Source organism: Chanodichthys erythropterus, chromosome 15 (assembly GCF_024489055.1).
Source record: "Chanodichthys erythropterus isolate Z2021 chromosome 15, ASM2448905v1, whole genome shotgun sequence".
In the NCBI taxonomy this organism is placed as follows: Eukaryota; Metazoa; Chordata; class Actinopteri; order Cypriniformes; family Xenocyprididae; genus Chanodichthys; species Chanodichthys erythropterus.
The window spans coordinates 38,789,922-38,805,758 of record NC_090235.1 but is presented as its reverse complement, the minus strand read 5'-3'; the positions used below and the strand labels follow the sequence as shown (position 1 = coordinate 38,805,758).

The following is a 15,837-nucleotide window of genomic DNA, read 5'->3' as shown; positions in this document are numbered from 1 at the left end:
TTAGAGAACCCAAGTGCAGTTTATTTCTTTCCAACATGAATCCAACATAAAACAAACACTTTACATGGCACGGCTTGACATGGCATGGCTTAGCTTAGCATAGCATAGCTTAGCTTAGTAAAAACACGAACAAAAACCTCACCCACAATGGTACAGGGACAATGCATGACCCAGGCTGCGTTCCAGTTCGGTTTTAGACACGCACTCGCAAACTTCCCTAAACACTTCCCCTCGGGGGAATCCCTGCCGCCATTTTGAATTGCGTTCCACTTCGTGAAGTGGACGAGGGAAGTTTATATGGACAGACCCTCGCTCCCTCGATTTTGACCGAGGGAGCGAGTCTACTTCATATGTACACATCAGGCAGCTCCATAACCCACAATGCAACACGATTGTGATGTCACCGCATATCGCGTTTAATTTACCCCACCACAAACAACTGTAACAATGATATATTAATTATTTTTTTAAACATTTAAAACACACATGTATACATATAGAATGCTGTTTTAAACAATTTTGTAAGGGGAAAAAATAAATAATAAATCAGCTCCATTGCAGATTCCAAGTGATCAAGGGCTTAGGACGTTCCAGTTCAGCCCATACAAAGGTTCCGCCAAAAGTGGGCACTCGTGCAACGTAAGCAATGACGTACATCCGAGTCAAGGAGACCGAGTGAAGGGCATTTAAAAACCGAACTGGAACGCAGCCCCAGACTTAGGCAAACATGAGGACTAATGACAAGACAAGACACACCTGTGCACTATCAACCTAATGTAACAATGACAACAAAGGACACATGACAAGGGAGTACATGGCAGGATTACATGAGGACACGGGAATCACGTGACATGGGAGCACATGGCAAAACATAAGCATGGCAAAGAAACAAGAAGCATGAACATAAAACATGAAACTTGAACATGAACACAAAACTAAAACTAGACATGACACATCTCAACATACAGTGAATCCTTTGTACATATACAAACAAAAAAAAAGTAAGTAGAACAATCAATCAACTTTTTAGAATACTATGAACAATTTTGAATTATATGCGTGTGTGTGTGTGTGTGTGTGTGTGTGAGAGAGAGAGAGAGAGAGAGAGAGAGCGCGCATTACACTTTTTGTAACAGGGATTAATGTACCTTGCTGCTAGTAAGATACAATCTCTTTTTTCCCCGAATAAATGACAACTAAAGTTGTGTTTCGTTGTTAAATTTTATGAATTTAGGACAAAGTATTTCAAATTTTGGATTAGGGATGTGCACAAATAGTCGAATTATCGAATATTCGTTCTGTAATTAATATTCGAAAAATAAAAAATACTATTCAAATTTTACTATGTTGCATTGCTGGCCGTAAATGCAGTGAATCCATGATAAATCCTAAGCATTAAAACTCGCACTTATAACTAAATGCACCAGGTGGTGCTGTGGAACGTGTTTAACAAGTTTCTTTTATTTGATCGTCACATAATATTGTCGTCTGCATCGCGAAGTTTGGAATTACTTGGAAGAAAATGATCTTACACAATGGAATTACTTTTGATCAAATGAATTAATGAAACAGAGTTATCCTAATATCACCACCATAATGAGAAATCACATAATATGGAGGAAAGACAGCGGTCCATCACTGCATTCACGACAGGTAGGCTAAGCGCAGCTATACCCAAAGTGAGCCGAGAAGATAACTTATCTGATAGCAAAATGATTTTGAGACATATGCTTCCTTTAAATTTAGTCAAGGGAGACATATTTACGAACAGAAAACACAAAGTGCTACTGTTAGAAATGTGGCTTAGCACACCGTTATGTATTATCATTATCTTGTTTCTGCAACGTCTGTTAGAACGGCTCGTTTTCTCACCGAGCAGGCGCGCCGTTGGCATGGGGGACGGGGGGTCAGGACCCCCGCAGTTTTGAAAAGACAGAAATCAACCCCCACACTTTTGATAAGGGCTGCTTCAATCAGTCACAATATATCTTCTTTTAGCTTAGGATATTTTCTTTCAAACGAGAAAATCACGTTTCTATGAGCTTTCGTTCATAAATTATCAACTGTTTTGTCGCAGATTTGAAAAAGAGGAAATGCGCTCTCGAACGGAGAAACACGCTATCTCCAAACAATCGATCACAGCGTGCTAATGTTTTAGGATAGGTCGATGGTATATAAATCATGGCCGAACGTTAGCGTTTGTCAATCAAGCCAAACCATCCATTTAGAAACCAAGAAATTTGACACGTTAAGGCAAGGAGGCTGATCTCTCAGGTTGATGTGCGAGCTGGCTTGACTGAAGTTTTCGTGAGGATTTGTAGTTTATGGACTGTTTTGATTTAGGTAATTACATCTAGAAAGTTAAAAGCATTGATGGCATCTATAAAAGAGATATCTAAAAGCAAAACAAAAGTTATTGCCTCGACCGGCGACACAGTGGGGAGGAAGCACGAGAGGAGACCTGCACGTTTAATTGGTATGTGTATACTGTAATACTGCATTTACCAGGGGCGCCGTTGGAAGGGGGGACAGGGGGGTCAGGACCCCCGCAGTTTTGAAAAGATAGAAGTCGACCCCCGCACTTTTGATAAGGGCTGCTTCAATTAGTCACACAATATCATCTTTTAGCTTAGGATATTTTCTTTCAAATTAGACCATTTTCACGTTTCTGTGAGCTTTCGTTTTGCTGCGGATGTGAACAGGAAATGCGCTCTCGAACGGAGAAACACGCAATATCCAAACCATCGATCAAAGCGTGCTAACGTTTTAGGACAGGTCGATGCTATATAAATCATGCCCGAACGTTAGCGTTTGTCAATCAAGCCAAAACGTCCATTCAGAAGCCGAGAAATTTGACACTTTAAGGTAAGGAGGCTGATCTCTCAGGTTGACGCACGAGCCGGCTTGACTGAAGTGATATTGCCTCATCCAGTGGAGGACGCACGAGAGGAAATCTGTGCGTTTAATTGGTGTAAACTGTAATACTTAATAATTTACAATGCTTATCAGTGGCATGCACTTGGATTGTGAAAGTGAAAGTGCCTTTTGCGGTTGCATCGCGGTGCTCCTGTGTTCCCGATGTGAACTTGAGCTCCAGTCCATTACAATTTACAGCGGTTAAGGCCCGGGTATACTTCCTTTAAAAGTTTCGTTCGCGTTCCGTTCAGCCTTTCAGAGCAACTCCTTTGCCCATGAGCGTGGAAAGACCATGGGAAAGACGCGTTTGGCGCATGCATATAATGCATGCAATAATGTTTTATAATAAGAGCGACATGGCGGATTTCCGCGGGAAATTTGAGCATGCAGCAGTTCGTCTATGCGTCATTGCATCACGTCCGTAAACAAAGGAAGGAGTTCAGGCTAATCGGTTTTATCACGTGAGGACGCTGCTGGTAGCGGCACATTTATAGCCTGTTCTCACAGCAGCTTATCATTTTGATGGTGGATTGTAATCGTTAAATTTAATCATCATTGGCAGCGCGATTTATTGTAGGCTAATGCTTTTTTCCTCAGTTGGTCAAAACAAAAGTGGCAAACATGTTACTTACTTGTTCAGATGATATTTTCCAGTGAAAATCTTATATTGGTCATACTTTCAAGACGTAGAGTCTGTGATTCTGAAGTTCAGTATCTACACCGGTGCGGTGACTGACAGCAAGCATTAGATTCATCCGCGCTGACGAGCTGTGCCGAAGCACAACGCACGTACAGATAACTGTTCCGCATATGACTGCAGTCGCATGTTTCAAACAGAGATGGCGACAAAGAGAAAAATTGCGGACAGCAGCTTTAAATATTTGAATATTTGTTTTTTACGAGCCCGAATATTCAAATACACAAAATTTTAGAAAAAATGCCCATCCCTATTTTGGATAAAATGTCTTTCTGATTTCCTCATAGTTAAGGCAGCTGATGAGGAACTGTTGCTCTGTCTCTGCTTCTACCTGGTCACAGTAGGGGCAAATGCTCTCTCTCTCTCTCTCTCTCTCTCTCTCTCTCTCTCTCTCTCTCTCTCTCTCTCTCTCTCTCTCTCTCTCTCTCTCTCTCTCTCTCTCTCTCTCTCTCTCTCTCTCTCTCTCTCTCTCTCTCTCTACAGTCAGCGTGTGATTGCTCAGTCTGTACCTCGCCATCATTCTACTTAATTTACAGTCTTTCACTGTACTCAGATATTCTGCTGTTGCATTGTCTCCATTTAGGGCCAAATAACATTCAAGTTTACTTTGTTTTTCTGCTGTTTCAGTCCAATAGGTCAGGTAATTTTCTTTTTGTGCTTTTATAATTTGGTTGGGCCGAATTCTGTGGATGAGGGTGTCAGTGTCCAAGGCTAGCTGTTGTTAGTTGTGTTAGATTGTTTTTGCAGCTTCAGGACCATCTGAATCAGGGGGGCTTTTTTCAATGTTCATTTCATGGTTAAGGGCTTTAAAATGGTAAGAGTTGGGGTCACTCATTTTTAGATGTTTCCAAAATTTGTTTCTCAATCTGGAATAATAGAGGGTATTGGCCTAATTCTACCCTGCATGTGTTGCTCAGTGTGTTCCTCTGTACTCTCAAGATACTCTTACACTCGGCATGCAGGGATTCTGTTGAGTTTTTGTCCCATTTCGCAAATTTAAATTCTCTCTCTCTCTCTCTCTCTCTCTCTCTGCATTGGTATCTTGATAAGAACCAGTTCTCAGTTTCCAACCTTAGCCAGCAGCCAAATATACACACAGCTGTCTGTGTCAGAAAAAAAAATTTCACTCACTGGCTGCTCTTCACTGATTAACTTCTGTAGCTTTAATAAGAATCAGTGTATATTTATCTAATTCATACAATGAAGACTAAGCAGTGTTTTATTTTTACAATAGATTATTCAATTTCTGTTTTATTTCTTACTTGAATACCACTATTAATTAAATAAACCTAATGTGGGCCTACCTGAAAAACCTGGAAAAAGCACTGTTTATTTCATTTGTATATTTGTTTTGTGTTTGTCCTATTGTTGATAATTTTCATCTTTGTTCTCATTAAAGTATTGAAACAAAAATAACAGTCCACCCCAAGTTTGAGGTGATTTTGTTTGTCTGGATGTTCTTAATGTTAAGTTTTCAGGTTGATATAACTATATATTACCAAGCTGGACACTGAGTTTGTAGTATTTGAATTATATTCAAACCACCCAAGCACGGCACATTTTAAATGTCTCCCTTATTAAAATGCAGCTGATCAGCTGCATGAATGAAACTCTTCAGCTGATTAGTAGAGTACTGCATAACCTGAGATGGGTGTGTCCAATAAGGGAGACATCCAAAATGTGCAATACTGGCTTTCACTTTTTCAAGTTTGTAGGGAGGTTCTAAAATAGAATGTGAATATAATTATGATATATAATATATTATAATATAATTGGTTATATAATTTTTAGTTTTTTAATATACTTAAACATCATTTAAATTTATTTTACAGTTAAATCATTATCTTATTGCATTTTGCATCATTTAGCAAGTTATTGCATATCACATTTTTCTTCAATATCATGCAGCCGAGAGCCCTACTATGTTATCACAAGACCTCACTATACAGCCATTTCTGTCAATATTTTTTATTTATTTTTTCCAGTTTTGTGTAGGTCCAAGAAGGAGAAGTTTAAAAAGTGTAACTACATCCTTCACACTGCTAAGTTATGAACTTTTTGCATTGCATTGTGGGGCACACAATTCGACACAGTGTGTTCTAGTTGTATATTGCAGATTTTGGCAAATTGTTTAGGTCACAGTATAAACATACAGCAAAAACAGTATGAATAGTATGGTAGCATGCTATTACGAACATACCACAGATATGCTACTATTGAAATTTGATAATTAAAACAAATGCTATAATTACTATGTGGGCAACCTCGAGGAGAGAATTTGAATGGCTAAGCTAAGGCAGTTTGACATGCATTTTTCACATTCATGAAGAAATTTAAATGACAGGCAAGTTGAAGAAAGAAAAGACAGTGAAAGACCAATAAAGCTTTTATGGGAAGACATCTTACAAGAAGTGGTCTTGTTGGGTGTACTAAAGTGATTTTAGTATGAAAAAAAGCACAAGTGACAAGTAGCAAGTCCAAATCTGTAAGTTGTGTTTTGATACTTGTGTCTATCTGCATGTCTCAGGAGAGTGCTAAATTGTCAAAATGAGAATTTCCTCCATTTTGGATTCTCAGATTCTCAGCATTCAGTGGTCCAATGCCTTTTCACTAAATTAATTCACAGGTCATCACACTTGAATCTGACAACAACCCTCTATGGACACACTGAAGCTCAAGATGCTTTTGACAAGTATTTATTTATTTTTTATTTTTTTACATGGAATGCAAGAACAAAACAAATGAAAAAAAAAATCTACTTAAATATAATACAGAATATTAATATAACATATACATTTCAAACACTATTAAAGTCAAGTAAAAAGTCTGTAATAAAATAAGAACATAAACTACATAATAGAACAAAGATGCAAATCAAATAAACAGTGCTTTTTTCAGGTTTTTCAGGTAGATTTAACAGTAGCTAGATACAGATTAGATAGATTAGGTACAGAAATTGAACAAATGTAAAATAACTCTGCATAGTCTTCACTTTATAAATTACATATAGATGCACATTGTAGAAGGTTGTGAGAATTATATGTATATGCTGCTTGCATACCCGCTGTTCTTTGTTCACATGAATTCACATAAATAGAAGTGAACAGAACATAAAATGTTCATCTACTATGATCTACAAAAAAGGATATTTTCTGATATTTGTCATGTCAACTGACATGTTTTCTGGTGTTACTTTTTTAAGAACTCTGGTGTCTGTCAAATGAAAGTTATAAATAGCCAACACCCTATTTTCATGAATAACCATACCATACCGTACCATATGCCATACCATAAACTCAACCAAGCAACTACAAATATAGGCCTACTCTACACCCAATAAAGACTGATGGACAGATGATTGGACAGTTGGGGGGGGGGAGGCTTGCAAAAGAGTGTAAAGATTATATGGTCTCTACTCTAAAGTGAAAGTGAAAGTGACGTGACGTAGTCAATTATGGTGTCCCATACTCGGAATCTGCATTTATCCCATCCAAGTGCACACACACAGCAGTGAGCAGTGAACAAACACACACATACTCACCGTGAACACACACCTGGAGCAGTGGGCAGCCAATTTTTGTTAGTCACTAGACATAATGTACTGTCAGGGCCATTAGAGAATGCGAGCCCCTCTCGGCATTCTCAAGGCCCCCTAAAGTGTGAGGCAATGTGAGGTCGCACACTTCACACAGTTGGTTTTAGTAGACTGCTGTACACGACATCTTAAAAATTTTGGACACACTTTTTGATGATCATCTTTATCAGTTTCTGCTTAAATGCTTGAAATTAGTTTTGAAGACAAGTGTTTCTACATATAGCATATATATGCGGAACAATTTATGTATATAAAATCTATTAAAAGTGACTATTGAAACCAAACACCCCTTCATAGATTGACAGACGCTCTGGGACCTGTGACACCAGGGACACAGAAAAAAGCTGTTGAGGGGGTTTTATATTCCCGAAATCAGTAAAGGCCACTGATACACAACAGTCATCTGCTCAAACCCTTTAGAGATAGACATAACCCCTTATCCAATGCACTTAAATCTACAAACGTTTGCAGCTAAATGGTAAATTGACATGAAATGCACTTCATTACAAAGACCTCAGTGTCATCTTGCCAGATGCAGTTTTGCCCAGGCTTTTAAATGGATTCACCGATCCACATGGCACACAGCTGACCTGAAATAACCCTCCAGCTGCAGAGAAATTATCATCTACGGAGAGTCAAGAGGACCACTAATAGTTTCCATATTTCAACAACCCTTTTTCTTTCGCATGTCTGTTTAAAAAAAAAAAAAAAGACATTATTATAAAACACTAATCATTAACACAGATAAGTGATAACCTTGTCACTGCATCAACTGTTCTGACATCATAAACCTCAACTGCACTCATAACAGTAGATTTGAGTAGGATGGAATACTAGCATGCTGATTTCTGCATACTGTAGCCTATATAATGTATTTTGTATACTTTTTACAGTGTGGGAAAAAGTGTACACTACAGTATGCAATGATAAACATTTAAATCTGTAGAATGCAAACTGTAGTCACATAATCTCAATATATGCATATAGGGCATCCAAACTTTTTTTTTTTTACTTTTTAATTTTGTGTGTGTGTGTGTGTGTGTGTGTGTGTGTGTGTGTGTGTGTGTGTGTGTGTGTGTGTGTGTGTGTGTGTTTGTGATAAAATTGTGTAATAATGTTGTAACTTTTGGCAGTGATGTCAAATAGGAAGTCAATTACCAAATGTTAAAAATCACTTATAGTTTAGTCACTGAAATTCAAATTGCTTTGTAGGATACAGTATAATTCTGTGCACCCTGCTGTTATAATGTTGTATACTGCACATTTTGGGAATGTAATAGGTCACCTGGGTATTCCATGTTTACAGAAATTGCATACAGTATGCATAGTGCGTGCTACAGAAATAGTATGCATATTATGATAGTATTCCATTCCAAACATGTCTTTGGTGAAGAGTTATTACAGATATAATAAAAGATATGTGGCTTTTCTGTTCATGCACAAACAACTGCAACAATTTTGTTATAGTAGCTACAATCAAACAATACAATTAGAAGATAAATATTGCCATACTGGCAGTCTTTGTGTAAAATAATAATATTCTGCTAAAATATGTTGAAATTATGCAGTTTCTGTAAGTGGGTCAAATCGTTGGGCTCTGCCTGTGAGCCAACAAAACAACACTGGCCAACTCTAACACATTTGAGAGCAAAAAACGGTATAGGATGTCATAAAAGTTTATTATTACGTCTGACTAAAGTTAGCAAAATGGTACACGCATGCACGTATGCGTGATTGTATCGGTGCAACCATAACTTTAGGAGGAGCAGCAGCAACAACAACAACAACAACAACAACAACAACAACAACAACAACAGAACACTGTTCACTACATAAAGCATATTATTTTAATGACATTACAGATAAAATTTACAAAAAATGTCAAAAAGAAAGCATTTCGCTTTGGGGTAAATGCAGGCTAAGGTTATGCTTTTTCAATACCTTCACGACTCTTAATGGTTTTGCCGAAAGACGCTAAAAGTGCAGAAAACCACATCCGCTTACAAAAACATATGAAATATTAAACGCACGCAATGACATTTCATGCCATGTAGAAACACAGCTGCTGTATGTCGGAGCGATAGCGAGTTGCACTTGGGTCTCGATGTTTTAACACGGATACATTTTTCAGCAAAGTAATGCCGTTTCACTTCACACAGGCGTAAAACACGGGAAATAATGACTCACCTCGAAGCTGCAGCACAGTATGTGTGTATGTCCTTTATTATATATCCACGTAATAGCAATGTTTGCTCCTGTGATCGGACAGACGTGGCCTGAAATGACCCAGCATAGCAGATCAACTCCAACATGGACCCGGAGACACAGAGAGAAACGTGCAGCTCTCTCATCTGATCGCTGTGGGGAATCAGAGAGCGTTTGACGTCTGGCCAAAGATGGTTTAACCCTTTACAGTGGCCCAAAAAAATTATGATACTAAAGCACACTTAAAATAATCGAGTGTCATTGCATTACACTATAGCCTACCGGGGTGAATCCCACGAAAACGAAACATGTCTGGTCATGTTTCAATAAATAAATTTTAAATAATTATATGATATATGATATGATATTCTGCATCAAGAAAATTAAGCAGACCAGGATTGTTTTGCACTATTTTTTTATTTTATGCCACTGTGCCCTCAATTCTCACTACAGTAATGTGAATGAATATTATATTATTTAAAAGGTATTTGCATTATGTACTGTTTGTTGTAGGCTACTGGATTTTATTTGAATATATAAAATGGTGATTGATCGATCGATCGATTGATTGATTGATTGATTGATTGATTGATTGATTGATTGATTGATTACTAGTGAAATGAGATGATTATAATGAAATGTGCTTCATGCTGTGCAAAATAGGGTGGTGTGCTCAAAGTCCTCAAAAATGTATTGATGTGCTATATTGATACATTAACTATGAATGATCCAGACACTAAACCTGAACACTAAAATTAATTTAAGTTGCTTTGCTGTCTGGATAATGCCGTTCCACACCCGTAAGACCTTTGTTAATCTTCAGAACACAAATTAAGATATTTTAGTTGAAATCCGATGGCTCCGTGAGGCCTGCATAGGGAGCAATGACATTTCCTCTTTCAAGATCCATTAAGGTACTAAAAACACATCTAAATCAGTTAATGTGAGTACAGTGGTTCAATATTAATATTATAAAGTGACGAGAATATTTTTGGTGTGGAAAAAAAATTAATTATTGACTTATATAGTGATGGCCGATTTCAAAACACTGCTTCAGGAAGCATCGGAGCATTATGAATCAGGCCATGTCTACACTAATACGTTTTCGTTTGAAAACGTATTTTTCTCTCCGTTTTGGCCTTCCGTCCACACTGAGACAGCGTTTTAAGTCAACGAAAACATAGCTTTTGGAAAACGCTCTCCAAAGCGGATAAATTTGAAAACGCCATCTTCGCGTCGTAGTGTGGACTGTGAAAACGGAGGCTTTTGAATACGATGACGCATTTTTAGTCATGTGATGCAGTCATATGACCAATTCAGCCAAGACACGTCTCCCAGTTTACATTCTCGCTTGCTTTGGCCACTTTATACTCCTGTGTTACTCGCAGCAACAACTCCACCTCACTGTCGGTCCATTTAAAAAACTCAGTGCCTTTCCTCGACATTGCCTCAAAGTTTCAAAGAGCCGGAAAGTAAATAAACGCCTAGCGGGAATGACGCAGGTCGAAGCTTTACTCATGCACAGTAGGGGGATGTAAGCGTTTTCATACGTTTCAGTGTGGATAAGCAACTTTTGGAAAACGTTTGAAAATGTTAGTGTGGACGCGGAGCGTTTTTAGACGAAAACTCTGTTTTCAAATATATCCGGATCAGTGTAGACGTAGCCTCAGTGTGTCGAATCCACAGTTTGGAGCGCCAAAGTCACATGATTTCAGCAGTTTGGTGGGTTTGACATGCCATCCGAATCATGATTCAATACGCTGACTCATAATACTCCAAAGCTTCATGAAGCAGTGTTTTGAAATCGACCATCACTAAATCAGTCGTTATTTAGTTTTTTTGCCACACCAAAAATATTCTTCTCGCTTTATAATATTAATATTGAACCACTGTACTCACATGAACTGATTTAGATGTGTTTTTAGTACCTTAATGGATCTTGAAATAGAAAATGTCATTGCTCCCTATAGAGGCCTCACAGAGCCATTGGATTTCAACGAAAATATCTTAATTTGTGTTCTGAAGTTTAACAAAGGTCTTACGGGTGTGGAACGCCATGAGGGTAAGTAATAAATGACAGAATTTTCATTTTTGGGTGAATTAACCCTTTAAGTACTCTGAATAGTCAGTGGCCAATGTAAAGCTATGACAGTTGTTATTACAGAATAAACCCTGACAGGATGATCAGGTCATGCATCCTCCTAAAGGAGTTTATTCTGAGATAAACTCTTTAAAGGACTCTGTGCAGTATAACATATACAACCCAAATTCCAGAAATGTTGTGACGTTTTTTTAAATTTGAATAAAATGAAAACTAAAAGACTTTCAAATCACATGAGCCACTTTTTTATTCACAATAGAACATAGATAACATAACAAAAGTTTAAAGTTTAAACAGAAATTTTACATTTTTATCCACTAAATGAGCTAATTTCAAATTTGATACATGCTATAGGTCTCAAAAAAGTTGGCATGGGGGCAACAAATGGCTGAAAAAGTAAGAAATGTTGAAAAGATTTAGCTGGGAGAACATCTAGCAACTAGTTAAGTTAACTGATATCAGGTCTAACATGATTAGCTATAAAAGGGATGTCTTGTAGAGGCAGAGCCTCTCAGAAGTAAAGATGGGCAGAGGCTCTCCAATCTGTGAAAGAGTGCATAAAAAGATTGTGGAATACTTTAAAAACAATGTTCCTCACGTCAAATTGCAAAGGCTCTGTAAATCTCATCATATACAGTGTATAACATCATCAAAAGATTCAGAGAAACTGGACAAATCTCTGTGCATAAGGGACAAGGCCAAAGACCTTTATTGGATACCCGTGGTCTTTGGGCCCTCAGACGACACTGCATCACTCATCAGCATGATTGTGTCAATGACATTACTAAATGGGCCCAAGAATACTTCCAGAAACCACTGTCAGTAAACACCATCCACTGTGCCATCTGCAGATGCCAACTAAAGCTCTATAATGCAAAAGGAAGGCATATGTGAACATGGTCCAGAAGCGCCGTTGTGTCCTGTGGGCCAAGGATCATTTAAAATGGACTGTTTTAAAGTGGAAATGTGTTCTATGGTCAGACGAGTCCAAATTTGACATTCTTGTTGGAAATCACGGACGCAGTGTCCTCCAGTCTAAAGAGGAGAGAGACTTTCCAGCATGTTATCAGCGTTCAGTTCAAAAGCTAGCACCTCTGATGGTATGCATAAGTGCATGGGCAGCTTGCATGTTTTGGAAGGCACTATGAATGCTGAAAGGTATATAAAGGATTTAGAGCAACATATGCTCCCGTCCAGATGATGTCTATTTCAGGGAAGGCCTTGTGTATTTCAGCAGTACAATGCAAAACCACATACTGCAGCTATTACAATGGCATGGCTTCATCGTAGAAGAGTCCGGGTGCTGAATTGGCCTGCCTGCAGTCCAGATCTTTTTTTAAATGCCCCTGTCCCAACTATTTTGAGACCTGTAGCAGGCATCAAATTTGCAATGAGCTCATTCTGTGCATAAAATTATGCAATTTCTCAATTTAAACATTTGTTATGTTATCTATGTTCTGTTGAGAATAAAATATTGGCTCATGTGATTGGAAAGTCTTTTAGTTTTCATTTTATTAAAAAAAAAAAACAACAAAAAAAATGTCCCAACATTTCCGGAATTCGGGTTGTGTGTGTGTGTGTGTGTGTGTGTGTGTGTGTGTGTGTGTGTGTGTGTGTGTGTGTGTATGTGTATATATACACATATATATATATACACACACACACACACATATATATATATATATATATATATATATATATAAACACACAGTCAAACCAAAATTTAATCAGACACCTTGAACATTTCATTCATTAATACAGTTTATTCGCTATAGTTTAAAAAAAAAAAATGGTAATAAAATATGACAAGATCTCAGAGTTAAACTGTGTCAGAAAAAAAATAATCTTAATTATGACAGATAACACTTAAGCAAAACATGGTCAGGTCAAAGTGTCTGAATAATTTTTGGTTCCAAATTTTTATAAATTTTACTGGTAGTCCACTGTATGAATAATTGTTGGGTATAATATGTCACAGTTTACTTTATTTAGCTATCCTCACTTACATAAATTAACTATAGTGTCTGAATAACGTCTGAATAATTTTTGATTTGACTGTATATATATATATATATATATATATATATATATATATATATATATATATATATATATATATATATATATGTAAGCAAATTAGAGATAACTATATTACTTCTTCCTTTGGAGTGTTCTCAAAACATCTCAAAAAATAAATTAGTAATGAAAAACTGCATTCTAAAAATGCAGACTTAGACTTTTGTATCTGATTGTCTCATATCTCACATAAATGTCGTGAATGTTTATTTAATGCATGACTGCTCTAATTCCATTTTTAGTGTATTTTCATTTGTTTTATTAATTGTATTCACAATTTGTATTTAAATAGGTCTATTGTTTTGCATTCTGTATCAATACTATTGTGCATTGTATACACTATTCCTACTAAAAATAAAAACAAACTCATCATGATTGGTTTCAAATTTATATAGCCTTTGAATAAACAAATCAGGCTTAAATACAAAGAATATTTCCCACCAAAAGAAAAAAATAAATGTTTCTCAAAGCAGCTGGATAAGAGGCCTTTGAACCTTGGACCTGATTCAGGTTTATAAACTCCATTGTCACATGAAATCACATAGTAGTTAGATAGACTATTATCTAACATCATTTTAAAGGTGCTCTAAGTGAAGTCACGCCTTTTTAGGCCAAAACATTTTTTGTCACATACATCAAACATCTCCTCACTATCCGCTAGCTGCCTGTCCCCTGAACACACAATAAAAAAAAAACGCGGTCTCTGTAGTTACCACAAGTTTCGAAAACGGCAATAAAAACAAACTGGTGCAGCCTGGACCACAAAACATAATAAACATGCTCCAGCCAATAACCGACAAGAATGATTTTAAATGCGCGTTCATGACTGTTTCAGGAAGCACAGAGGGTAGGGGGAGGAGGAGGAGGAGGAGGGAGGGAGGGTCTAGCTAGCCTCTGTTTTGTTTGACAACACTTCGAACGTCATCAGGAAGTTACATCCACCCAGGATCACTTAGAGCACCTTTGAAATGTTCACTTTGGTTTTATAGCCATAATTTTGACATAATCTATTGAATTAATATTCAATCAATAGAAAAAACTATTTTTAATTACTAATTAATTTCAATTACCAAAAACATGAAATGTCTGTCTGACATTTTGGGAACATGATTTACCACTTAAAAAAAAGTTTTAAAAAATGCCATTGCTTCAAAAAATATAATATAGATTACCAATAGAATATAAATTTAACAATATTTGGTTGCAAATTAGCTAGCCCTGTAATTCTACTGTGACTTTTTAATTAAAGAGCACTCCACATCATATATCTTAGCAGATCACTTTTTATTTTGCATGAATGCTGAGAGATTGGAAAACTACACCCCCACAGTTCAAGTAGATCCCTTTGGCAGGACATTTGTTTGCTGTGTCTTAACTTTGATATGTTTGATTTGGTGGTGCTCCAAGTATGTCACAGTGTGTTAACAGTTAAATTAATGTGCCCAATAACAAAGAAATTGGACACTACACATACTTACATTGTTTTGTTTGTTTGTTTTGAAGGGCATTACAACAAGAAGATGTACACTTCCAGTCAACTGAATTTGTATTTCTTCATTTTAAAATCCTTTAAATTTAAATGTTTTTGTTTAAATAGATTAAAAGTATTTCTGTATAAAAAATATATAACTTGAGCTAACATATAAATATCTTAACAAAACTACATTTTTTTTTTTTTTAAATATGCAATTATATTAATAATAGTAACAACAACATGATTAAAAATACTATAGGATGAACCTTGAAGTTAGTACAGAAAGTCTAGAGTGATTAAAGGTGGAACTAGGTCACTAACTAATTCCCTTGCATCTCATTTTAGTTTTAAAGACTTTAATATTATTCTAAAATGTGTGAAACAGCACTAATACAGAATTAACATGTGTCCAAAACATTGTCATATTATTTTCCTATTATCACAAAAGAAAATGTGTTTCATATTGCTTCGCTTAAACTAAGAGTTTTATGGTCAAATCAACACATTCTCACTTCCCAATATTATACACTAGATCATGTGGGGTGGGGGTAAATTAAGTGCAACCTGCTGTGACGTCGTAATCATGTTGCATTGTGGTCTATATCTGCCTGAAGTGAATACTGAGTAAACTTGCTCCCTCTGTCAAAATTGAGGGGTCGAGGTTCTGTCCAAATAAACTTCCCTAGTCCACTTGACGAAGTTTAACACACTTCAAAATGGTGGTGGGGATTCCCCCAAGGGGAAGTGTGGTAACACTTTACAATAAGGTTCAT

The 15,837-nt window shown here is 36.8% G+C and overlaps 1 protein-coding gene across 5 annotated transcripts in view; it reads right to left on the bottom strand.

Annotated features, from left to right (window-relative positions):
• thrb (thyroid hormone receptor beta) overlaps window positions 1–9,551 on the bottom strand; it is a 384,429-nt gene extending 374,878 nt beyond the window's left edge. For all 5 annotated transcript variants that reach the window (XM_067361444.1, XM_067361443.1, XM_067361442.1 and 2 more), the window contains exon 1: window positions 9,396–9,551. The gene's annotated coding sequence lies outside the window, so the exon portion shown is untranslated. The remainder of the gene's footprint in view (window positions 1–9,395) is intronic.
• Window positions 9,552–15,837: the final 6,286 nt, after the last annotated feature.